Raw genomic sequence first — 25,435 nt, forward strand, 5'->3', positions numbered from 1 at the left:
CGGAGACGGGGAAACCACATGATAGGCAAACTAGTTAGGAAATAATGCCACTAATAGGTACAAGGTCATGTTATTTGCTTTCTTATTTTTACAGAGAGGCTGGAAAAGAGGGCATCAATATGAAAGATGTACTGGAGGTATTAATACAGTTGGCAAGACTGCACAAATAACTATATGGTTTTTGGGTAAGTCAAAGATAATTTTCTAGTTTTGAGTCTGGGTGATGAGGATGGATGACAGTTTTCTCATTATGATAGAACACAAATGCTCGTCTCATTCTTTATGGAATCTGAAGTACAGCTATTGAGTAACATTCTCTTACAAAGTTGACATATCTTTATGTGTAAAATTCCCATGATTCTCTCTTACTTGAGAAAAAAATCATGCTTTACTTTCAGATGGCAAATCTGTGGCCAGAAGTCAGATATGCACACGGCACTCATGCAAGTAGAAACAGCATGAATTAACAGCAGGAGAACTTTCTGAACAAGATTCTTAGTACATTTTTGCTTGAAAGCACAAATAAATCAGTTCTGTAGAAAACCTCTGTCCTGATAAAACACCTCCCCTCAAGGTAATGAGGGTGCTTTCCTCATTTATTACTTGTCTAAGCTTTAACCTTTGTAAGTTCCCCTTAGTCAACTTACAATTCCGGTTTTAGTGTGATGATTTATGTATCATATTATTAAATATTCAGTATAAAATGTACTTTTTTCTCATTATCCCCTAAAGTCATTTTAGCTAGAGGTTTTAAATTTTTTTTCACCCAGTCTACCTTTAAATCTCAAATTAAGATTGTTAATAATAGAGGAATAAAAGGGCATTTTTTTCTCTCTTTTAGCTCCTTAGGATACTTCAATATTTTCTCTGTAGGTTCGAAAGGAAAAAATCCTACTTTAACTTTTTTGTAGGGCTGGAAGCCCTGTTCTCTAACTCAGGTTCAAATCCATAAGTAGTTTCTCACCATGACCCTTTAACTGATCTCTGGCCTGTGAATTCAGCAGTGGAGCTGAATGTCTTTGTAACAGTTTACTAAGTTCAGTTCAGTTCAGTCCCTCAATTGTGTCTGACTCTTTGCTTCCCCATGGACTGCAGCATGCCAGGCTTCCCTCTCCATCACCCACCCTGGAGTTGCTCATTGAGTTTGCTAAGTTAGCTATGACCATAAAGTAAAATATAGATGCTGTATTTAGGTAATAAGCAAAAACTGACTATCTTAGGTGAACTAGCTTAAATTAGCAATATTTATGTTCATTTTGTATTAATTATTGGTTGCATACTTTTACTCAATCAATCTAGGAATCCTGTAATTTTGACATGATACTAATAATGTTGCTAGTTGCCATGTATTGAGAACTTACCGTTTGCCAGGTTCTGCGTTTAAAACAACCAAGGCTCAAAAAAATGAGCTTGCTCAGGGTTACATAATTTAAGAGAAACAGAGGCATTTTATCTGATGTCAAAAGCCATGTTCTTAATCACTATACTGAGATTACTTGATTTTCCTTTATTTTTTTCCAATTCCTCACTACGAGTAGCCAAACTTATACTTTAGATGATGTTTAAATTCAGTGATTTTCAATGTGTTTCTTATATATTATCCAATCTCCTATTTATGCTTCTTCTGGTCCATAAATTACTATTTGATTCATGCATGTGAAGATGTCAGTTTTAATAGTACAAATGAATAGGTTACTAAAACTCTTATTCTGCTTTGCACATTTCAACTTCAAGAAAATATTATTTTAATGGGGATTTATTAATAAGAATGAAAATTATTGGTGGGTAAAGCAAATAGCACTTCTATAAAGACTTTATAGTTGGTGTTTTGCCCATGATCTGTCACATATATTTACAAATGCTAGACTTTCACAGGAAAGAAGAGAGAAGCTTCTGCATTAACTCAAAAAGCTTTCATTTTGAAATATTGTGATAGATGTCAGAGTAAGTAAAGATTGATAACTTGTATTATTTTTATGGGCCTGAGAAATAGCATTATCCATGCTATTAGACTAGAATTATAAAACTCACCCATAAAATTCAAGGTTCTCAGTTATCTTCCCAAGGATCACTTCCCTCTGATGAAAGTTGAACTGTGTATGTGAAAGATGGAGTTGGTACTTCCCAACTACCTATTATTTACCTTACTGCAGATTTCTATAGTTTTAAAAATCATTTCACCATAAAAGTTCCATGAGCTTTGAGGAGGTACATTTTTTCCTGAAATGTCTTTTGGATAATTTCACTATTAAATCAATATTTGTAATATCAGCAACTGAAGAAAGATAGGATCTATTTCTTGTGTGAAATCAGTTGAAAATGTGTATTGTGTGTATATGTGTGAATGTGAATGTATATGTGTTACTATGTTCATAATGATAGTGTCATCTTACATTACCCAAGCTTTAAATATTGGTTCCATGTATGAGACTATGAAAAAAATCAAATAATAATTGGAAGTAAATTATCTTGAAAGTAATCTTGAATTAACACTTATTTGGTGCCTACTAGAACTTAATATAGAGAAAATTAAGCAAATATGATTATTGGCCTGGAGCAGATAAACTTTAATATTCATGAAAACTGAATAAAAATGTAAAAGACATATATATTACTGTAAACACATCTAAGGGAAAAAATGAAAATAACTAAAATGATAGTAAAATGAAATGTCATTACTACTCGAATGTGCCTTTTCATGGCTGTTACGCTAGAACTGTGCTGTAATTACTTCAGTGGTCCTAACTTACAGAACATTTGGCATTTTCATAGAATGACTACTTGGTTTCTGATAAACATATTTAGATAAGACAGAAAGGGAAGTTGCCCTCTCTCTCTCACTTTAGTTTTTCAGAATTATAAACAACTTTACAGATTACTCTTATTCCTTCCTATTGCTCACTGAGGAATTCTTTTCTCATCTTGTCCTTTTAGATGGCCATTCACTATTTCATTAAAATGTATTGTATAAAGTATCTAAACTGTCCCAGGAACTGAATTAAATATACACTTCTGTTACTAAAGTGCTATTTGGTTTTGTGATTCTATTGGCCCCAAATTTGTTCCTTAATTTTAGAGAAGACCTACTTTGAAATTTCTACCATTAGTACTGCTGGTTAACTTTCTGAATCAATATAAAATAATACTATTTACACAAACCTACAAATAATAAAATGGCTTTTTTCTTTTTACTCTTCTGCTGTATGAATTTAAACATCCATTTTCCTCAAAACATACACTTGTAATATTACTTTAGTGACTGCTTTGCCATTACCAATGTCCTTTTCTGAGATAATCTCAGAATTGGCACAATATTGCACGTATGCTCTGAATAGAACATAATTCAGGGGAAATGCTTCTTTTTGGTGATGTGCTCGAAATTCTCATTAGTTTGAATAATTGCTATTCTGTGATTATTTCTCTAAGGGGGATATAATCTTAAGCTTCTGTAATGGAATATCAATAATTTGGGGAGATGGTTTCCATTTATATACACTTCATACTTATTCTATTTCTGTCATGTTTTGTCCTGGTGCCTGATGTTAATAGATACTTATATACTGAAATGTGATATTAATTAATTAATATTTTTATTGATTAATTATTGTCTGACTCTTTGAGACCCTATGGACTGTAGTCTACCAAACTCCTCTGTCCATGGGATTCTCCAGGCAAGAATACTGGAGTGGGTTGCCATGCCCTCCTCTGAGAGGTTTTCCAGACCCAGTTATTGAATCCACATCTCTTGTGTCTCCTGCATTAGCAGACAGGTTCTTTATCACTATCACCACCTGGGAAGTATAATTAAGGCATTAGTCAGTATATATACATGTTTTGAAAGAGTCTGATACATAAATCCATATTGGGAGGAGCAAAGTCAATCCAAAGATACTGTATTGGCCAAACATAAAGAACATTAAGAGGTTCTGGGTTGGGTCAAAATCTGTAAGAGGAGATAAGTCCCAAAAATCAACCTCTAGGAAAAGTGGCCAAGTACAGTAGAGTTTATTGGATGAATGCAAAGGCCTGAAAGCTAACTGTAGTGGATTGCCTGCAAAGATGGCTGCTAATAAACAATTATTTTGTTCTTCTGTATATGCATAATATTCTTCCCACATAGCAAGGGGAGTCCATTTATTTCCTCTCCTCTTGAGTGTGGGCTGACCTTGACTTCACATACTATGACTCATGGCCCTCATGTTAAGACATCTTATAGTTTACATTTTTATTTTCTGGGATCCAGTCTTTGTGTAAAGAAGTCCAAGATTTCCTGCATGGGAAATGATGTGGGGAGGAAGAAACCCTGTGGAATGAGAGATCACAAAAGAGAGAAGGCCCTGGGGAAGAACAAAACTGCTCCAATAAGAAACTTGTACCAAGCTCCACCAACTCAATGAGTATGTGAAGTCATATTGAATAATCCAGCAACAGCTGAACCATTAAAGCAGAAATACATGGAGCACAGATAAGCCACACAGCCTTTTGCATGTTTTGTATGTGGTGGGTGAGCGAAGGGCAGAAAACTTTTCTTTTTAATTGGCCGCTCTGGACCAAGAGTTGCAATCCATAACTTAAAGACATGTTTTAGCAATAAGATAAAACAGTTTATTTTCCTGAAGTCATGGAGCTTTATTTTACCTGCATGCTGCAATTAAAGTGAAACAAATCCGTATTTGTTTAAGCCATTGTCAGTTTTGGGAACTTCCTTGGTGACTTAGAGGTGAATTAGTGAAAGTGAAAGTGAAGTCGTTCAGTCGTGTCTGACTCTTTGCGACCCCGTGGACGGTAGGCTACCAGGCTCTTCCCTACATGGGAGTCTCCAGGCAAGAGTACTGGAGTGGGTTGCCATTTTCTTCTCCAGGGTAGAGGTGAATAATCTACCTATAATTCAGGAGATCCAGGTTCGATCCCTGGGTCTGGAAGATTCCCTGGAGGAGAACACAGCAACCCACTCCAGTATTGTTGACTGGAGAATTCCATGGAAAGAGGAGCCTGATGGGCTACAGTCCATGTGGGTAGCAAAGAGTCAGATATGACTGAAGCGACTGAGTGCACATGCATTGCCAGTTTGAAGTTTCTAAATCATACTATTGACAAAGATTCTCTTCTGAAAAGACTAGTTAAACTTCTTTGAGCCCTCTTTTCAGTCTTGTCTTCTGTGTCTATTCTGTCCTTGCCAAGCCTGCATTGTCCAGTTTTAATAAGAATTCTTCTAAGTCAATTTAGTGAGAGTCTTCCCACCCCTCATAAATGATGACACTCAGTATCTGATCAAATTCTTCATCCCCCACCTTTGACATGGAAGTCCTTGACTTGGTTTCAGCAAGAATCCCCCTACTATTGATGTTTCTTTTTAATAATAATTTTCCATCTACTGACACTCTCACTCTGTTACTTGGTTATAAATTATTAGCTCTTTTTGCTGTATTTACAATTTATTCATATTTCTTTACCTTATTACTATAGTATTGACATCAATTGCAATAGCCCTGAATAAAATCTTCCTTACTGTATTAACTGATGTTAGAATAATTTTTTTCTTTAACACTAAAAAATCTAATATTTTTTGATTCAGAGTTCTTCTTCAGAAAATAACATGTGGACTTAATGGTAATCAGGCATCTAGACTAAGTTGAGAGGAGCTTTTTTTCTTTCTCATTGACTGTTTTCATTATCTGAATTAATGGAACCCATAAGCCTATGGAGCCCCATCAGTAGGAAATAGTTTTAGCTTATTTCTTTTACTTAGAAGGTAAGGGTGGTGCAGGATACAGAAGTGTAACATCTATTTTCCAAATAACAGGGTTTAACATCTATTTTCCAAATAACAGGGTTTAACATCTATTTTCCAAATAACAGGGTTTTCTTTTAAGAACTAATTGTTCAAGAAAGTGTATTTTGATTGGCCTGTCCATATTGTGACTAGAAATTGAGAAAATATACAGAGAAAAGTAAGTTATTTCTGTTTGTATTTCAGACAAACTTGGGATATCTATTCATTCCTCAGTTTCTGGACCTAGCAATCCCATTGCTCTAGCTCCAGAAATTTCTCCTCTAACATAATAATTAACCAAAAGCCAAACTGCTAGATTTAGGCCCTAAGCCATCTGTAGAATTCACTATGCCTTTTGGGATTTCTTTAGTGTTGTCTCTCTTTTCCCTTTGGTCTTCCCAGCTTTTCATATACACAGTTTTGTATTTCATCTAAGAAAATAAAAAAGCTGGATTCTAGCCAAAATAAGCCCTGCAGTGTACATATTTAGGAGAGTTACATGGAAATAATGCTACTGGGACAATGAAATAAGTCAGTTTTGAACAAGAAGGTTCTTTGTCAGTAAATGCTAATATGCCTGAGATGTCAGAGGTTCTTTGGGAAATATTTGCAGTTCTTAGAAGAAATTATACTTTTATTAATAGAAATAGTCTATCAGTATTCTAATTTTTAAAGAAATAATAGAACTATACACAACCAGTAAATGTGAATATATGATTGAGATTGAGGGAATGATTTGTATAATCTTTTGTACACACATATATAATTGTAGATACCACTAATTATACCATGAACTGAAAGAATCTGTAGAAAAGAAGACCGAAAAAGAAGTATATTGAGACTAAACCCAATTGATTGGGTTGTGATTGTTAGAAAAATAGAAATCACTGTTTTCCCAGTGACAGTAAGAAAAATTAAAACTAATGAAGAACGTCAACATTCTAGGAATAAGCAAACTAAAATGGACTGGAATGGGTGAATTTAACTCAGATGATCATTATGTCTACTACTGTGGCCAGGAATCCCTTAGAAGAAATGGAGTAGCCATCATCGTCAACAAAAGTGTCCAAAATGCAGTATTTGGATGCAATCTCAAAAATGACAGAATGATCTCTGTTCGTCTCCAAGGCAAGCCATTCAATATCACAGTAATCCAAGTCTATGCCCCAACCAGTAATGCTGAAGAAGCTGAAGTTGAATGGTTCTATGAAGATCTACAAGACCTTTTAGAATGAACACCCCAAAAAGATGTCCTTTTCATTCTAGGGGACTGGAATGCAAAAGTAGGAAGTCAAGAAACACCTGGAGTAACAGGCAAATTTGGCCTTGGAATACAGAATGAAGCAGGGCAAAGACTAATAGAGTTTTGCCAAGAAAATGCACTGGTCATAGCAAGCACCCTCTTCCAACAACACAAGAGAAGACTCTACACGTGGACATCACCAGATGGTCAACACCGAAATCAGATTGATTATATTCTTTGCAACCAAAGATGGAGAAGCTCTATACAGTCAGCAAAACAAGATCAGGAGCTGACTGTGGCTCAGATCATGAAATCCTTATTGCCAAATTCAGACTTAAGTTGAAGAAAGTAGGGAAAACCACTCGACCATTCAGGTATGACCTAAATCAATGAAGAAATAAAGGCAATGTTTATTATGAATGGGCTTTAGTTTTTCAGCAATAGCTACCAAGTTATAACTTGAAGTGAAGTGAAGTGAAGTCGCTCAGTCATGTCCGACTCTTTGCGACCCCATGGACTGTAGCCTGCCAGACTGTAGCCTCCTCTGTCCATGGGATTCTCCAGGCAAGAATACTGGAGTGGGTTACCATTTCCTTCTCCAGGGCACCTTCCTGACCCAGGGATTGAACCCAGGTCTCCCGCATTGGAGGCAGATGCTTAACCTCTGAGCCAATTATATCCCTTTATATAAGGGGACAGAGAATATTTAGAAGGTAGGAAAAAATGTCTATTTCTGAATGCTGTGTGAGATTACAAAACTGGATGAAAGGAGCATGGGGTATAGCTGTGGGAGACATTATAGCTGTATTATAGTGAAGAATTAGGTTACTGATAATCTTGCCCAGATAGTTTATTTCATACTGCCTTGGAATGTAATTTTAAAATATGGTTTCCTATCATATAAAAAAAAATGGAGAGTTGAAACAATTACCTAGATAATTCTGTTTTTTGTTAATGTATTGCTAGCTTGAGTTATCTGGGTAGTTCAGACCTTGTTCCTTTTGCATAGGTAAATAATTATTTTCACATTATTGAGGTTATTGTTGTTCAGTCCCTAAGTCATATCTGACTCTTTGTGATCCCATGGACTGCAGCATGCCAGGCTTCCCTGTCCTTCACTATCTCCCAGAGTTTGCTCAAACTCATGTCCATTGATTCAGTGATGCCATCCAACCATTTCATCCTCTGTCACCCCCTTATCCTCCTGCCCTCAATCTATCCCAGCATCAGGGTCTTTTCCAATGAGTCAGCTCTTCTCATCAGGTGGCCAAAGTATTAGAGCTTCAGCATCAGTCTTTCAAATTCATATTCAGGGTTGGTTTATTTTAGGATTGACCAGTTTGATCTCCTTGCAGTTGAAAGAACTTTCAAAAGTCTTCATACCACAATTCAAAAGCATCAATTCTTATTGAGGTTAAGCATGGAAATAGTTTTTTTCAGCTTTAAGTATGTCTGATATATGGAGAGTGGATCTTCATAAAATAACTATTGTTTACAACTGATTTCTAGATGAAATGCCATAATTCCCTGCTCTTTTGGTTGTGATGTGAGAACCTCCTATTCCATGTTATCCCAGAGGTTTTGTTCACTTCAGGGAGCTTGTTTATTTCAGTCCCTGAACATATGCTTTCACAAGAATGTGCTCTCTGTATTTAATTCCATTTATCTTTGTGTAACTCACCACACACATAAGACAATTCTCTTCTAAATACAAATGATGAAGTTAACATCTTACAGATACATTTGATGAAAATAATCCTTGAAGATGAAACAAACAAATGAAAAATAGCAAAATCCCAACAAAACAAACAAATTGAGAATTGGCAGTTTTGAAGTCTGTGTTGTTATTATGTCAATTTCTTTGGGAATTATAAGATAGCAGGAAACATCCACTCTCTGAATATATTATGAATTATTTAAACACAAAATAAAGAATATGTATCCAATGCATATCTAATTATAATTATTCATCATCTTCCATCTTAGACCAAAATATTTGTATTAAACCCCTTACCCTGACAGAGAGGAGTCAAGACAGACTTTGTTTCATCTGTTTTCCTTGGACTCCATTAATTTCAGTTCCATTAATGACAGCGCAACATCTGTGTTTATTCCCTTTTACTTTAGTTATATAATTTTCCTTCAGAAATTGTATGGGGATTTGGTTGGAGAATTTCTTTGCCTCTATCAACGTGCTCAAGGATAAAAGATTTTACCACCTATTTTCAGACTCTATACATTTCCTGAAATCAGGCAGATTATCATTACATGATAACTCCATTCTGACTAGTGATTATTTTTTAAAAACCATAAGTTATATTTACCATAAAATATAAATTTATCATTAATAAGAACATATAAAATATACTTCCATTTAAACTTCTAAAATTTTTATTTCAAAGTTTTTTAAAAATAATTTCAGAATGTAAAAAATTTAAGAATCCCTATCAAAGGTCAACATTGTCTTTGAGTTATAAGACTGGATTGCAGAATCCAGCAGATGGTGATACTTCGTACTTTGGGCCTTGGCAAGTCTTGTGTTTAGCTTGAATCAGCTTCCTTCAGCTGGTCCTCCTGAAAACAATGCATAAAATTTTAAATGATCTTCTCTTCCCTTCTAACTTGAGAAATCTGTATTTAGGCCAGGAAGCAACAGTTAGAACTGGACATGGAATAACAGACTGGTTCCACATAGGAAAAGGAGTATGTCAAGGCTGTATATTGTCACTCTGCTTATTTAACTTATATGCAGAGTACATCATGAGAAATGCTGGACTAGAAGAAACACAAGCTGGAATCAAGATTGCTGGGAGAAATATCAAAAACCTCAGATATGCAGATGACACCACCCTTATGGTGGAAAGTGAAGAGGAACTAAAAAGCCTCTTGATGAAAGTAAAAGAGGAGAGTGAAAAAGTTGGCTTAAAGCTCAACATTCAGAAAACGAAGATCATGGCATCTGGTCCCATCACTTCATGGGAAATAGATGGGCAAACAGTGGAAACAGTGTCAGACTTTATTTTGGGGGGCTCCAAAATCACTGCAGATGGTGATTGCAGCCATGAAATTAAAAAACACTTACTCCTTGGAAGAAAAGTTATGACCAACCTAGATAGCATATTCAAAAGCAGAGACATTACTTTGCCGACTAAGGTCCGTCTAGTCAAGGCTATGGTTTTCCCAGTAGCCATGTATGGATGTGAGAGTTGGACTGTGAAGAAGGCTGAGCACCGAAGAATTGATGCTTTTGAACTGTGGTGTTGGAGAAGACTCTTGAGAGTCCCTTGGACTGCAAGGAGATCCAACCAGTCCATTCTGAAGGAGATCAACCCTGGGATTTCTTTGGAAGGAATGATGCTAAAGCTGAAACTCCAGTACTTTGGCCACCTCATGCGAAGAGTTGACTCATTGGAAAAGACCCTGATGCTGGGAGGGATTGGGGGCAGGAGAAGAAGGGGACGACAGAGGATGAGATTGCTGGATGGCATCACTGATTCGATGAATGCGAGTCTGAGTGAACTCCGGGAGATGGTGATGGACAGTGAGGCCTGGTGTGCTGTGATTCATGGGGTCGCAAAGAGTCAGACATGACTGAGTGACTGAACTGAACTGAACATTGCAAAAATAGTACTGATTATAAGAAAACTTACACAAATTTCTGAATCAAATTTATCAGCTTACTGTATTATCACTTCCTTCTTTCCTTTTAAATGATTAAAGTGGTCCCAAATTAATTCCTTCCACTTTTCTCTAGATCCCATTCCTTGCCATTTATTATTCCAGGATAATGCTTCTGCTGTGTCCCCAGTACTCACATCTTCCACTTTATTTCTGTGGTCCTCTATATAACAAACCTCCTCAGAAGGGTTGTTGTTATCAGATAGCTGTACATCTTCTGCTTCCATTTCTTCTTTAATCCATTCCATTTATACTTTTGTCAATCCACTCCACTGAAACAGATCTGTTCATTTTTAAACTCTACCAAGTCCAGTGTCCATGTTATCTCAAAATAATCAAGCTATTGGTGGTATTTCACCCAGTTGATCTGTCTTTGTTGTGAAACACTTTCCTCAGGCATCTTGCAGGATACTCACTTTCCACTTCTTATATAACAATTATGCCTTCTCAGTACCTGCTGATAATTCCTCTTATTTCTCCATTTCCTAAATATTGATATGGCTCAGAATTCACCCCTCAGATAACTCTTTGGTCTATTTATATAAACATTATGAACTGATCTTATCTTGTTTCATGCCTTTAAATACTTAAGTGAAAGTGAAGTCACTCAGTCATGTCCGACTCTCTGCGACCCCATGGACTGTAGCCTACCAGGCTCCTCTGTCCATGGGATTTTCCAGGCAAGAGTACTGGAGTGGATTGCCATTTCCTTCTCCATTTAAATACATAAGCAGATCTCAAAAGCAGATCTCAAATATTTCTTTCCAGCACTAACATTTTTTGAACTCTAGACTCATATATCTAATTTATTTTCATTTATATGTGTAATTGATTTATTAAACTTAAGTTTTCCAAAATCAAACTCATGAGTTCTACATTCCAAACTTATTCTTTCTATGATGCTTTACCTCAGTAGTTGGCAATGCAAACCTTCCAGTTAATTAGGCCAAAATGTTTGGAATTAGGCTTGACTCCTCTCCTTTAATGAGCCATACCCAATTCATCAACTTTCCACTCTGCAATACCTTAAAAATAATAGTTCAACTCCAACTATTTCTCATCTGTATTGTCATCCTACTCCAAAACATCTCCATCTATCACCTGAATTAGAGCCATAACCTCCCAACTCATTCCTATGCTCTTATTTCTGGTATTATAAAAATTAGATAGAAAAAATGATGAAGAAAAGTAATGAATATATTAAGTAGAGATAAATTAGATTTAATTAGAAGTCAGGTTTTTTTTTTTTTAAGTAGATTTTGGCTTATTTTTTGCTTAAACTATGCATAAAAAGAAATCAAGACATCTGCATAGGGATTTCCTTGAGTCTTTGTGTACTAAACTGCATATATGAATGGTAAAATTCCATAGGGCCATGTGAAGAATGAAAAATGGGGACAATCCATCACAAGGGCTTTTTCAAATTAAATAATTACTTGAGCTCGAAAAAGGTTAACAGAGCCTTCAATCTGATTGATCAGATTGGAGGGACAATATTAAGAATTCAGAAAAGTCAATACAGAACTCAGATCATGATAAAGAAACTGGGCTAAACTAGACAGATATGTACGAAAGCTGATCTATACAAGTGCATACTGGGTAAATATACTGTCTGGTATTTTTTTTAAAAAATTACCTTGAAAGATCATTATTTAAAGAAAATAATAGCCTTGTGTGTGTATGGAGTTTGTAGGGCTTCCTGGGTAGCTCAACTGGTAGATAATCCACATGCAATGCAGGAGACCCTGGTTCAATTCCTGGGTCAGGGAGTTCCCCTAGAGAAGGGATAGACTTCCCACTCCAGTATTCTTGGGCTTCCCTGGTGGCTCAGATGGTAAAGAATCCACCCACAATGTGGGAGACCTAAGTTTGATCCCTGGGTTGGGAAGACCTCATGCAGGAGGGCATAGCAACCCACAGTATTCTTACCTGGAGAATCCCCATGGACAGAGGGCCCTGGAGGGCTACAGTCCATGGGGTTGCAAAGAGTGGGACGTGACTGAGCAACTAAGCACAACACAGCATATGGGGCTTGTAAGACAAAAAGAAGTATAATTAATGATAACAAAAAAAGATGATAAGCAAAAAAAAATGATAAGTTAAAGATGCATATTTGTCAATTGATAACCTACAAATAGCTGTGAAAAGAAGAGAAGTGAAAAGCAAAGGAGAAAAGGAAAGATATAAGCGTATGAATGCAGAGTTCCAAAGAATAGCAAGAAGAGATAAGAAAGCCTTCCTCAGTGATCAATGCAAAGAAATAGAGGAAAACAACAGAATGGGAAAGACTAGAGATCTCTTCAAGAAAATTAGAGATACCAAGGGAACATTTCATGCAAAGATGGGCTCAATAAAGGACAGAAATTGTAGGACAAAAGCAGAAGATATTCAGAAGAGGTGGCAAGAATACACAGAACTATACAAAAAAGATCTTCATGACCCAGAAAATCACGATGGTGTGATCACTCACCTAGAGCCAGACATCTTGGAATGTGAAGTCAAGTGGGCCTTAGAAAGCATCACTACAAACAAAGCTAGTGGAGGTGATGGAATTCCAGTTGAGCTGTTTCAAATCCTGAAAGATGATGCTGTGAAAGTGCTACACTCAATATGCCAGCAAATTTGGAAAACTCAGCAGTGGCCACAGGACTGGAAAAGGTCAGTTTTCATTTCAGTCCAAAGAAAGGCAATGTCAAAGAATGCTCAAACTACCGCACAATTGGACTCATCTCACACGGTAGTAAAAGTAATGCTCAAAATTCTCCAAGCCAGGCTTCAACAATACCTGAGCCATGATCTTCCTGATGTTCAAGCTGGATTTAGAAAAGGCAGAGGAACCAGAGATCAAATTGCCAACATCCTCTGGTTCATGGAAAATGCAAGAGAGTTCTGAGAAAACATCTATTTCTGCTTTATTGACTATGCCAAAGCCTTTGACTATGTGGATCACAATAAACTGTGGAAAATTTTGAAAGAGATGGGAATATCAGAGCACCTGACCTACCTCTAGAGAAACCTATATGCAGGTCAGGAAGCAACAGTTAGAACTGGACATGGAACAAAAGACTGAAAAAGGAGTAGGTCAAGGCTATATATTGTCACCCTGCTTATTTAACTTATATACAGAGTACATCATGAGAAATGCTGGACTAGAAGAAACACAAGCTGGAATCAAGATTGCCGGGAGAAATATCAATCACCTAATATGCAGACGACACCACCCTTATGCCAGAAAGGGAAGAGGAACTAAAAAGTGTCTTGATGAAAGTAAAAGAGGAGAGTGAAAAAGTTGGCTTAAAGCTCAACATTCAGAAAATGAAGATCATGGCATCTGGTCCCATCACTTCATGGGAAATAGATGGGGAAACAGTGGAAAAAGTGTCAGACTTTATTTTGGGGGGCTCCAAAATCACTGCAGATGGTGATTGCAGCCATGAAGTTAAAAGATGCTTACTCCTTGGAAGAAAAGTTATGACCAACCTAGATAGCATATTCAAAAGCAGAGACATTACTTTGCCAACAAAGGTCCGTCTAGTCAAGGCTATGGTTTTTCCAGTTGTCACGTATGGATGTGAGAGTTGGACTGTGAAGAAGGCTGAGAGCCAAAGAATTGATGTTTTTGAACTGTGGTGTTGGAGAAGACTCTTGAGAGTCCCTTGGACTGCTAGGATATCCAACCAGTCCATTCTGAAGGAGATCAGCCCTGGGATTTCTTTGGAAGGAATGATGCTAAAGCTGAAACTCCAGTACTTTGGCCACCTCATGCGAAGAGTTGACTCATTGGAAAAGACTCTGATGCTGGAAGGGATTGGGGGCAGGAGGAGAAGGGGACGACAGAGGATGAGATGGCTGGATGGCATCATGGACTCGATGGACGTGAGTCTGAGTGAACTCCGGGAGTTGGTGATGGACAGTGAGGCCTGGCATGCTGCAATTCATGGGGTCACAAAGAGTCAGACACGCCTGAGCACCTGAATTGAGCTGAACCTCATATAAGATAATTAATAGAAAGTCAAAATATTCAATTAATTCAAATACATGGGAAAAAAAAAAAAAACTCTGTGAGATAAATAGAAAACTGATTGCAAAGAGAGACTTAAATTCAACTATGTCAACAATCATATCAAATATGCGTGCATGCTGTCACCTCAGTCATGTTTGGCTCTGTGTGACCCCGTGAACTGTAGCATGGAGGCTCCTCTGTCCATGGGATCTCCCTGCAAGAATTCTGGAGTGGATTTCCATGCCCTCCTCCAGGGCTCTTGGGATCAAACCCAAATTTCGTATGTCTCCTGCATTGGCAGTTAGGTTCTTTTCCACTAGCACCATTTGAGAAGCCCATATTAAATATAAACACTCCACCTATTAGTCAGTGATTCTTAAATTGGTAAAACAAAGCAATGCCCAATTGTATATTCTCACTAAGAATCACATTTTGATTCCAAAGACTCAGATAATCTAAAAATAAAGAGATGAAAAAAGTTATATTTATGTTCAAATCATCATAATAGAAGAACTTAATATACCTACAGACAAAGTTGACTGTAGTACAAGAAATATTACCCAAGATAAAGGTGACATTTCCCATTGATAAAGGAGTAAATTAATCAAGAACCACAACAGACCTAAATGTGTATGCACCAAAAAGAAGCTTTAAAATACATGAGGCAAACACTGACAAACCTGAAAGGAGAAATAGATAAATCTACAATTAAAACTGGCAATTTTAGGACCCCTCTGTCAGTAATACAACTAGCAGACAGAAAGTCAGGAAGTAGATAGAGTACTTGAACAACAGTATCAACCAAAATTTAACCTAATTAACATTTATAGAACACTACACAAGGCAACTGCAGAATACACATTACTTTCAGTTGCATATGGACCATTAGCCGAATAGAACCATATGCTTGGCCATAAAAGTCTCAATAAATTAAAAGAATTGAAATCACTCAAAGTATATTCTCCAAAATTACAAAATTAAATTAGAAAGAAACAAAAAATGTATTTGGAAAATCTCAAATATTTGGCAACTTCATGTAATCATTCTAAACAAGTCATGGTTCAAAGAAAAAATTACAAAGGAAATTAGAAAATATTTGAAAATAAATGAAAAATTTAAAAGACTATTAAAATTTGTGGGTTGCAGCAAAAGCAATATATTGAGGAAAGTTTGTCCCTTAAAAATCTGTATAAGAAGACAAGTTTGAAGCCAAAGATCTAGGCTTCTGAGCCTGCACCTTTAAAACAAAAAATAGTAAATTTAAACCCAGAAGGTGGAAGGAAGGGATCAATAAAGATAAGAGTAGTAATAAAAGAAATAGAAAACTGTAGAAGATGGAGAAAATCGATCTAGTAAGGAGCAGTCAACTTAACGAGCAGTCAATTTAACTCAGGTCTCCTTGAATTGATAGTAACAAATTATTATTAACTATATCATATGAAATTTATACACCACTAAGCTTTTGCTGATTTTATTTATATGTCATTTGGTTTCAAAAGTTGTCATTGACATATGCTAAAAGGACAAGAGATGTTGTTTTTATGATCCCCAGATTACATTTTATATTTGAATTAGGAAAAGTAAGTGGCATGTTTGTTGTCAGGGGTGAATGGTGCTCCTCCAGAGACAGGATATGTAAAAGAAAAAGAGAGTGTAAGGACCAAAACATCACAGGCCCAGAGGTTGGTCTTTGATGGACCTTGCAGGGTTGGCCTGTAGATAACCTTTCTACTCATTCAGGGTACTGAAATTAGACACCACCCCCCGACCCGCCAAAGAGCATGACCTCTGAAGTCCTCCTGTCTAATGCCCAGCACCTGGACTCCCTTTGAAAGCACTACAGAGCCTGCTTGCAGCTGGTCCTTTTGTGGTCTGCATGCTCTGAAGGCCTCCTTGCCCTGCAGGCACGCAGATTTCCACTGCCTTCACTACCGTCAGTTGCTGATTTCTGCATTCCAGAGAGGAGTCTATTGTTTGCTCAGGACCTCCAGAGCAGCTCTGGCCTGGCTAAACCACTGATGCTGTCTGGTGGCTGAATCACACTTTCTCCAAGAGATTTGATTTGTCCTTCTTTGGGTATTTCCCCTCTACCTTTATGCCTAGGTCACCATATAGTTTCCTTATTTCTCATAGTTCCTCTTGTATTTTAGATAATGGTTCATTATATTAAATGCCCCCGTTTAATCTATTGTGGAGTTTCTAGTTCCTGATTCCACCCAGACTACTATGGTGGATAACTGTCAAAGTTCATATGGCAATTTTAGAACAGTCACTTTAAAATTATAATGATCCTTAATTTAGACTGGAGACCTCCTGAGAATGCCACAGTTCTGATCCCCCGTCCCTCTAATGCAATTAGGACCTGTGGTCTGAATTTGTTAGAAGGGACATATTTAACAAATATTGACATAGAGCTGTGACCATTGATGACTATGGGACTTCCATTTTATGTAAATCAACTATTTTTCTCACTTTTTATAAAGGTCATGTTTATGATGAAGCAAAACTGAAACCCTTGTTTAGAATCATGAACCTGGAAAATAGTTTTTCAGCTTTCCTAGTTGTCTTTAATATCTATCTAAAGAAAGAGTTTTGCTAAAAAAAATTAGACAATATATATGGGTTTTTTAAAACAGAACTTAACACAGATATTCATTTAGTGTATGTGGACATAAATATCACCAAGTGATGATAAGAGCTGTGCTCCTCAGTGTCACCTACAAACTAGCAGCATCACTATCACCTAGAAACTTTATGGAAATACAAATTCTCATATCCAATTTCAAACCTAGATATGAAGCCTGGTCCCCAAAGTCTGTGTTTTAACAAGCCCTCCAGTTGATTCTTAGACATGCTTATGTATAAGAAGCACTGATTTAGAGTCTCTCAAAACTGGTAATTGTCTACTAGATTTTTACCCAAGTGGTCTGTGTGCAGAAATCTCTGAAATTTATTAGATTTCTAATAGAAAGCCAATGCAAGTGTAGTTAAATAACTCTTCTCTATTCCTGGATTTTGAAGGAGAGTATAGGTAAATATCAAATGTGAAAATCAAATGTGATTTTATGTTACGTGGTTAAAATAAAATGTCCCAAGAGCAGGTTACTTTCTCAGAAACATGTTTAACTGTAGTCCTTAGTGTTTTTACTTTTCTTTCCTCTTCTTACCCCTTATTCTTCAACATTTCCTGTTTATTGAGGAACACCATTTAACCCTTGACAACAAAAGTGCCACTTACTTTTCTAATCCAAATATAAGATATAATCTTAGAATTGTAAAAATAGCATCTCCTTTCTCAAAATATTGTTGTCAGTCAATATTATAATCTTTTAAACCGAAATATAAATAAATATTAGGGAAAGGTTATAAATATTAGGGAGAGCATATAAATAAAATTAGGGAAAGCTTAGTAATGCATGAATTTCATATACTGTGTATTAATGTGCTAGACATTTGTGACTATTACTATGAGGGGCTTGAGTGTTGTACAAGTTGCTTCATACTTATGTTGAAATGTCACTACTTTTCATTAGTTAACGCTTAGAGCTTTTTGGGATCATGCAGAAATTACATATTCTGCACAAAAAATCTCCCTTTACAGCTCATTTAGTTTTATGTTGAAAGGCCCTTGCTTTGCTGGGTTTTGTTTATGCTGAGAAAATTAGTTCAGTGTACAATGAGAGAGAGAGGAAGGAAAGAGTTCAGTGTTGCCATTTCTAATCTCTCACTCTTGTCAGACCTAATGTTAAAAGCTACATTTCTTAACCTTGCAGAGGAAAATAGAAAATGTTGTGTTTCTACCAGCCACATTGAATGTAAATTAAGTTAGTTATGCAGCAAAACTTTTTTTCAACTATAATTTCACTGTATTGTATTACTTGAATTTGCATACCAGCAAAAGAGTGATTGTCACTTTGTATGAAATTTTGTAGTGTTGGTTTAAAATGAGAAAAAAGCAGCAAAATTATGTGATCACTAAGAGCAGTATTTCAAAGTAGTATTTACTGGTAGAACTTTTTTGTACTTCTGCTCAACTTGTAATTCATTCTCTTTTTCAATAGAAAATGGGAATGGCTGATTCCTTTTGGAAGTAGAGCTTATCATAAAACATGTTTGCACTGTACAGACAATAATAACAATGTTCTCTTTACATAAAGCCCCCTTCTTCCAAATGAGGTAAAATGGTTTGTGCACAGGATCTGCAGAATCCTCTCAGGATCTCAGTGAGGAAAGAAACAAGCTCTGCACACTTCTATTGCAAATATTTAGAACACAAGAGAGCAAAATGGCAGGCAAAGCTACTAGAAAATAGTTGATTTTCTTGAGTGAAGTGAAGTCACTCAGTCATGTCCAACTCTTTGTGACCCCATGGACTGTAGGCTACCATGCTCATCCATCCATGGGATTTTCCAGGCAAGAGTACTGGAGTGGGTTGCCATTTCCTTCTCCAGGGGATCTTCCAGACCCAGGGATCGAACCTGGGTCTCCGGCATTGTAGGCAGATGCTTTACCATCTGTGCCACCAGGAAGACCGATTTTCTTGAACCCACATCTAATATTAATATACTGTTCATGTTATTTGTCATTGTTAATCTGAAAGAAATGTGCATTGAATTAGAAAGTTATAAAAATAAATTATTACATGGATAAAAATTAGAATGTTTCTGTGCTAGGAGAAGAACTAAAAAATAATTTCACTTTTAAGTGGCTGGCACAGTGTAGATATTCAGATTTGCAGAACAATGCTGAGGAATACTAAAGGATGTGATCTGGCTCCCACAATTAGTTGTAACAGTCTCAGAGCTCTTGCTTAGCAGTAAGATGTTCCTTCCATTATGAAGCCACATTGTTCAAAAGTTAGCTCCCTGAAATCCATCTTTGAAGAAGCTGCTGCTGTTGCTGTCGCTTTAGTCGTGTCCGACTCTGTGCGACCCCAGAGACGGCAGCCCACCAGGCTCCCCCGTCCCTGGGATTCTCCAGGCAAGAATATTGGAGTGGGTTGCCATTTCCTTCTCCAATGCATGAAAGGGAAAAGTAAAAGTGAAGTCGCTCAGTCGTGTCCGACTCTTTGCGTCCCCACGGACTGAAGCCCACCAGGCTCCTCCGTCCATGGGATTTTCCAGGCAAGAGTACTGGAGTGGGATGCCATTGCCTTCTCTGTTGAAGAAGCTAATAATAATAGCAAAACACCAAAACTACTTTTTATAACAAAGTCATACAAAACAGTAAAGAGATTATACTGTTAGAAGAATTATCTTGAGATTACAGTGAAGCATAACAGGCAACAATGTAATTATATGTGATAACTAGATAGACAATTGTACTTTACATTGTGTAGTTTAAGATCTTGAAAAGTAATTTATTTTTTCTAATTTAATGATATTATCCAGTTATTTCAGTTCTTTTCAAATCTTGTATTTGACTGATTAGGAATTGACAGTGGAATTTTGTAAATTAGTTTGAAATTTTCTGCCATATACATTTTTGATTTAGAAACTGACGTTTATTTTGCTGAAATGATTCTGTGATTCACTTATGATTTGTATTTTAATACTGCTTATTAGTTTTGAAATACAGGAAATTATAGCATAAAAGCAAATGCAACTCATGATACCCCATCCAGATAACACCATTACAAAAATACATTTACATGATTAAAAAATTCAAGCAGTTTAGAAATTCTGTTTTCATTTTTCATTTTTTCAGGGTATATACTCAGAAGTGAAATTGCTAGATTATATAGCAGGTCTATTTTTAATTTTTTGAGTAACTTTTATTTTGTTTTCCATTGTGTTTGGACCAGTTCACATCCCCACCCACACTAAGAGTTCCTTTTTTTAACCACTCTGTCAGCCCCTGGGTCTCTTGTCTTCTTCATGATGGCCATTAAACAGACATGAGGTGGTGCATCATTGTGGCTTTGACTTGCATTTCCCTGATGATTAAGTGATGCTGGGAACATTTTCATGTACATGTTGACCATTGAATAGCTTTGGAAAAATGTCTCTTGATTTCCTCTGCCCTGTTTTCAGTCAGATTTTTTTTTTTTTTTTTTTGAGTAATATGAGTTCTTTACATTTTGGGGATATTAGCCCCTTATCAGATATATGATTTGCAAATATACTTTTTTTCCATTTTGGTTTTCTTTCACTTTTGGTTTTGTTGTTGGTTCCCTTTACTGTACTGAAGCTTTTTAGTTTCAGGTAGTTTCACGTGTTTATTTTTGTTTGTATTGCCTTTGCTTAAGATTTGATGTCAAATCATAAGAAAAAAATTATTGCCAAAACCAATGTCAAGGAACTTACCCCCTATGTTTTATTCTAGGAATTTTATAGTTCAGGTCTTACATTCACATCTATCAAATTTGAATTTATTTTTCTGTGTGGTGTAAGGTAAAGATTCGGTTTCATTTTTTAGCATGTGGCTGTCCACTTTTCCCTCATCACTATTTATTGAAAAGACTATCCTTTTCCCAAATAGAGACTGAATCAGATCTGTAGATTGCTTTGGGTGCTATGGCTTTTAACAGTATTATTTCCAGTCTATAAGCTGATATCTTTCCATTTATTTATGTCTTCTTCAATTTTTTTTTTTTCATCAATATCCTATAGTTTTCAGCATACAGGCCTTTTACTTCCTTGGTTAAATTTATTTCTAGTCTCTCTATTTTTAAAACCCTATTGTAAGTGAGATTGTTTTACTTTCTAATAGTTTGTTATTGTAAGACACACAATTGATTTTTGAGTATTGATTTTCTATCCTGCAAATTTACTGAATTACTAGTTTTAATAGAGATTTGGTGGACTCTTTAGTGTCTTCTGTATATGATATCATATCATCTACAAATAGTGACAGTTACTTATTCCTTTGCTTCTTGGATGTATTTTATTTATTTTCTTGCCTAATTACTCAAGTTAGACCTTTCAGTACTACATTGAATAAAACTGGTGAGAGACTTCCCCAACAGTCCAGTGATTAAGACTTTGCCTCCCATTGCATGGGGTGCAGGTTTGACCTGGTTGAGGAGCTAAGATTCCACATGACTATCACCCCAAAAAATGAAAATATAAACAGAAGCAATATTGTAACAAATTCAATAAATATTTTAAAAATGGCCCACATCAAAAAATATTTTTAAAAAAATGGTAAGAGTGGCCATTTTGTCTTTTTTCCTGATTTTAGAGGAAAAATTTTCAGCTTGTCTGTCTGGAGTATAATGTTAACTGTGAGCATAGATACTTTTTATAGGTAAAGGCTTTCCCTTATGTTTTTTGCATGCTGGAATCTTTCATCCTGAATGTGTTCTGAAATTTTTCAAATATGATTTCTTTGACTACTTACATAGTTTTCCTCCTTATTCTGTTCATATTGTGATAAAATGTTGATTTGTTCATAGTAAATCAACCTCAGATCCTCAAAATTGTCTTTGAACATTAAATTTTTTCCTTTCTGTATTTGCTGTGTTCAATTTTTCAAATGTATTTTAAGGTTTTCTGCATTTATATTTATAAGAAATGTTGGTCTATGATATTTCTTTTTCTTTGTAATGTTTTTGATTTTGCTCTCAGTTTATTTCTGGCCTTATAAAATGTAGGGCTTCTCTGATAGCTCAGCTGGTAAAAAATCTGCCTGCAATGCAAGAGACCCTGGCTCGATTCCTGGGTCAGGAGAATCTGCCAGAGAAGGGAAAGGCTACCCACTCCAGTATTCTGGCTTACAGAATTGCATGCACTGTAGAGTCCATGGGGTTGCAAAAGAGTTGGACATGACTTTTACTTTCACTTTATAAAATGAACTGAGGATTATCCTTTATTTCTATATTTTCTGATGAGTTGCTGTAGGCTTTGTACTATTCTTCCTCAAATACTTGATCACTCTCTCCAGTAAAAAAATCTGCTCATGGAGATTTTTTGTGGGGATGTATTTAATTGCCAATGTAATTTTTTTAGTATAAAACTTTCAGATTTTTTACTCCTTCTTATGTTAGTCTTAGTAATGTTAATTTTAGGGTATTTTTTCATTTCACGTTGATCATTGAATATATTGGCATACAACTTGTATGCATGCTCAGTCATGTCTGACTCTTTGTGACCCCACAAACTGTAGCCCACCAGGCTCTTCTGTCCATGGGATTTCCCAGGAAATAATACTGAAGTGGGTTGCCATTTCCTTATCCAGGGGATCTTCCTGACCCAGGGAGCAAACCTAGGGTCCTGAATTGGCAAGTGGATTCTTTACCACTGAGCCACCTGGCATAAAATTTTTCATAATATTTTACATTCTTCTTAAAAGTAGGAACTATAGAGATGTACACTCTTTGATTCTGTCTTGATCAATTTAGCTGATCCATTTTTGATCCATCTTTACTAAATTTTTCAAGAATGAGCTCTTGGTTTTGGTGGCTTTTTTCAGTTGTTTATTTACTCTTGCACTTATTTCTGTGATTATTTAAAAGTATTTCTCCTTTCTATCTTAACCACCTATGTTTTTAAATTTTATTTATTGATGTATTTGGCTGTACTGGGTTTTCATTGCTCTTCGGGCTTTTTCTCTAGTTGAGGCAAGGAAGGGGCACATCCTGTTGTGGTGGGTGGGTTTCTCCTTGTAGTAACCTCTCCTGTTGCAGAGCATAGGCTCCAGGGTGCACAGACTGTAGTCTTTGTGGTGTGTGGGTTCAACAGTTGTGCTCCCAGGCTCTAGAGCTCAGTCTCAATCATTGTGGGGCATGGGCTGAGTTGCTACATGGCATGATCCTCCTTGGACCAGGGACTGAACCCATATCCCCTGCACTGGCATGTATCTCTTCACCACTGAGCCACCAGGGAAGCCTGCACTTCCATTTTTTTTCCCCTAAAGTTTCATATAGTGAAAGCTGACTTTGCTGAATTTGAAGCTTTCTTCTCAGTAGACTCATGAAGCTATGAAAAATTTCTTTTCATGCTTTTGTGGCATTCCACAGATTTTATTTTTTGCTTTTTCATTTGGATTCAGTGAAATATTCTTGTAATTTCCAAAGTGAATCCTCTGATACATGAGGTAGTTAGAACTATGATATTTAACATGGTATTTTAGGGACTTGCCTAGTATATATATATAAGTATATATTTATTGGTTTTTAATTGTGTCTTAGTCTGAGACTATATTCTCAGGCCAATTATTTTCTTGAAAATTTATTATGGAGCGTTTTGTCTATGTGAAATATGCATTTTTGCAGTTTTTGTGTACTATCCTATAGTTGGACTTCCCCTGTGGCTCAGCAGTAGAGAATCCACCTTTGCAGGAGATGCAGGAGATGTGGGTTCGATTCCTGGGTTGGGAAGATCCCCTGGAGGAAGACATGGCAACCCACTCCAGTATTCTTGCCTGGAGAATCCCATGGACAGAGGAGTCTGGTGGACTACACTCCATTGCACTGCAGAGAGTCGGACACGACTGAAGTGACTGAGCACGAAACATCCTGTAATCATCAATCAGATTATGTTTGCTGTTAGTATTCTTCAAGTATTCTGCAGTTTTACTTATTACCTGATATATATGTTTTATCAGCTTTACAAGAGGAGTTTAGAGTAATTAACTGTGGTTGTGGACATATATTTTTTTATTTTCAGATATGTTTTTCTTTATTTTTATGCTAGGATTTGCATACATATTATAATTGATATGTTTTCCTGATGAATTTACACTATTATTATTATGAAATGTCATTTTTGCTTCTGGTAATATTTTTTCTCTTGAGGCCTGTTTTGTCTTAAATTAACATAGTCTCACAAATTAATATAGCTTTCTTGTTATTTCAGTTTGCATTATAAACATTTCCTTTTGCTTCATATTTAGCTTATATCTGACTTTTCATTAATCACTTCCTTATAGACAACTTATAGTTTAATATAATTCATATCCAGACTTACAATATCTGCCTCTTAGTTAGTGTGTTTGGAAATTTTACATTGAATGCAGTTACTGCTAGGAAATATTTCAGTATCCCTTCTTGTTATTTGTTTTCTATTTGTCCAATCCATGCTTAATAATTTATTTCTTCTTTACTGCCTGTGTTGGTTGTTTTTATATTCAACCTGGTGAGGCTATAATTCTCATTTTTTCTATCAGACACTATGTTGGTATCTTGTAGATGTGACTAACATTTACAGTCAGTTGACTTTAGGTAAGGGAGGTTATCCTTGATAGTCTGGGTAGGCCTCATACAATCAGTTGAATGACCTTAAAACAAAACTGAGGTTTCCTTGAAGAATAAACTTTCCCTGTGGACTACAATGTCTGCTCCTAATTGAGGATTTCTAGCATACCATCTTGTCCTAAAGAATTTAGACGTCCCTACCTATACTCTGGGGACTCCCTGGTGGCTAAGTGGTTAAGAATCCACCTGCCAATGCAGGAGATGCAGACTTGATCCCTGGGTTGGGAAGATCCTCTGGAGAAGGAAATGGCAACCGAATCCAGTGTTCTTGCCTGGAGAATTCCATGGACTGTATAGTCCATGGGGCTGCAGAGTCGGACACAACTGAATGACTTTCACTTTCACTTTAAGAAACTGATTACCTAATATGAATATATTTAAAGGTACTAATAATTCTATTTCCAATGTTAAAAAGGGTACTTGCAATCTATAGCATGATACAGCAATAGGGATAAGTAAAATATAATCATTGAATACTACTAATCAAATATGATTGTGGACTGAATGTCTGTGTTTCCCTGAAGTTCATATGCTATGCTCAGT

Source organism: Oryx dammah, unplaced genomic scaffold, assembly GCF_014754425.2.
Source record: "Oryx dammah isolate SB20612 unplaced genomic scaffold, SCBI_Odam_1.1 HiC_scaffold_29, whole genome shotgun sequence".
Lineage (NCBI taxonomy): Eukaryota > Metazoa > Chordata > Mammalia > Artiodactyla > Bovidae > Oryx > Oryx dammah.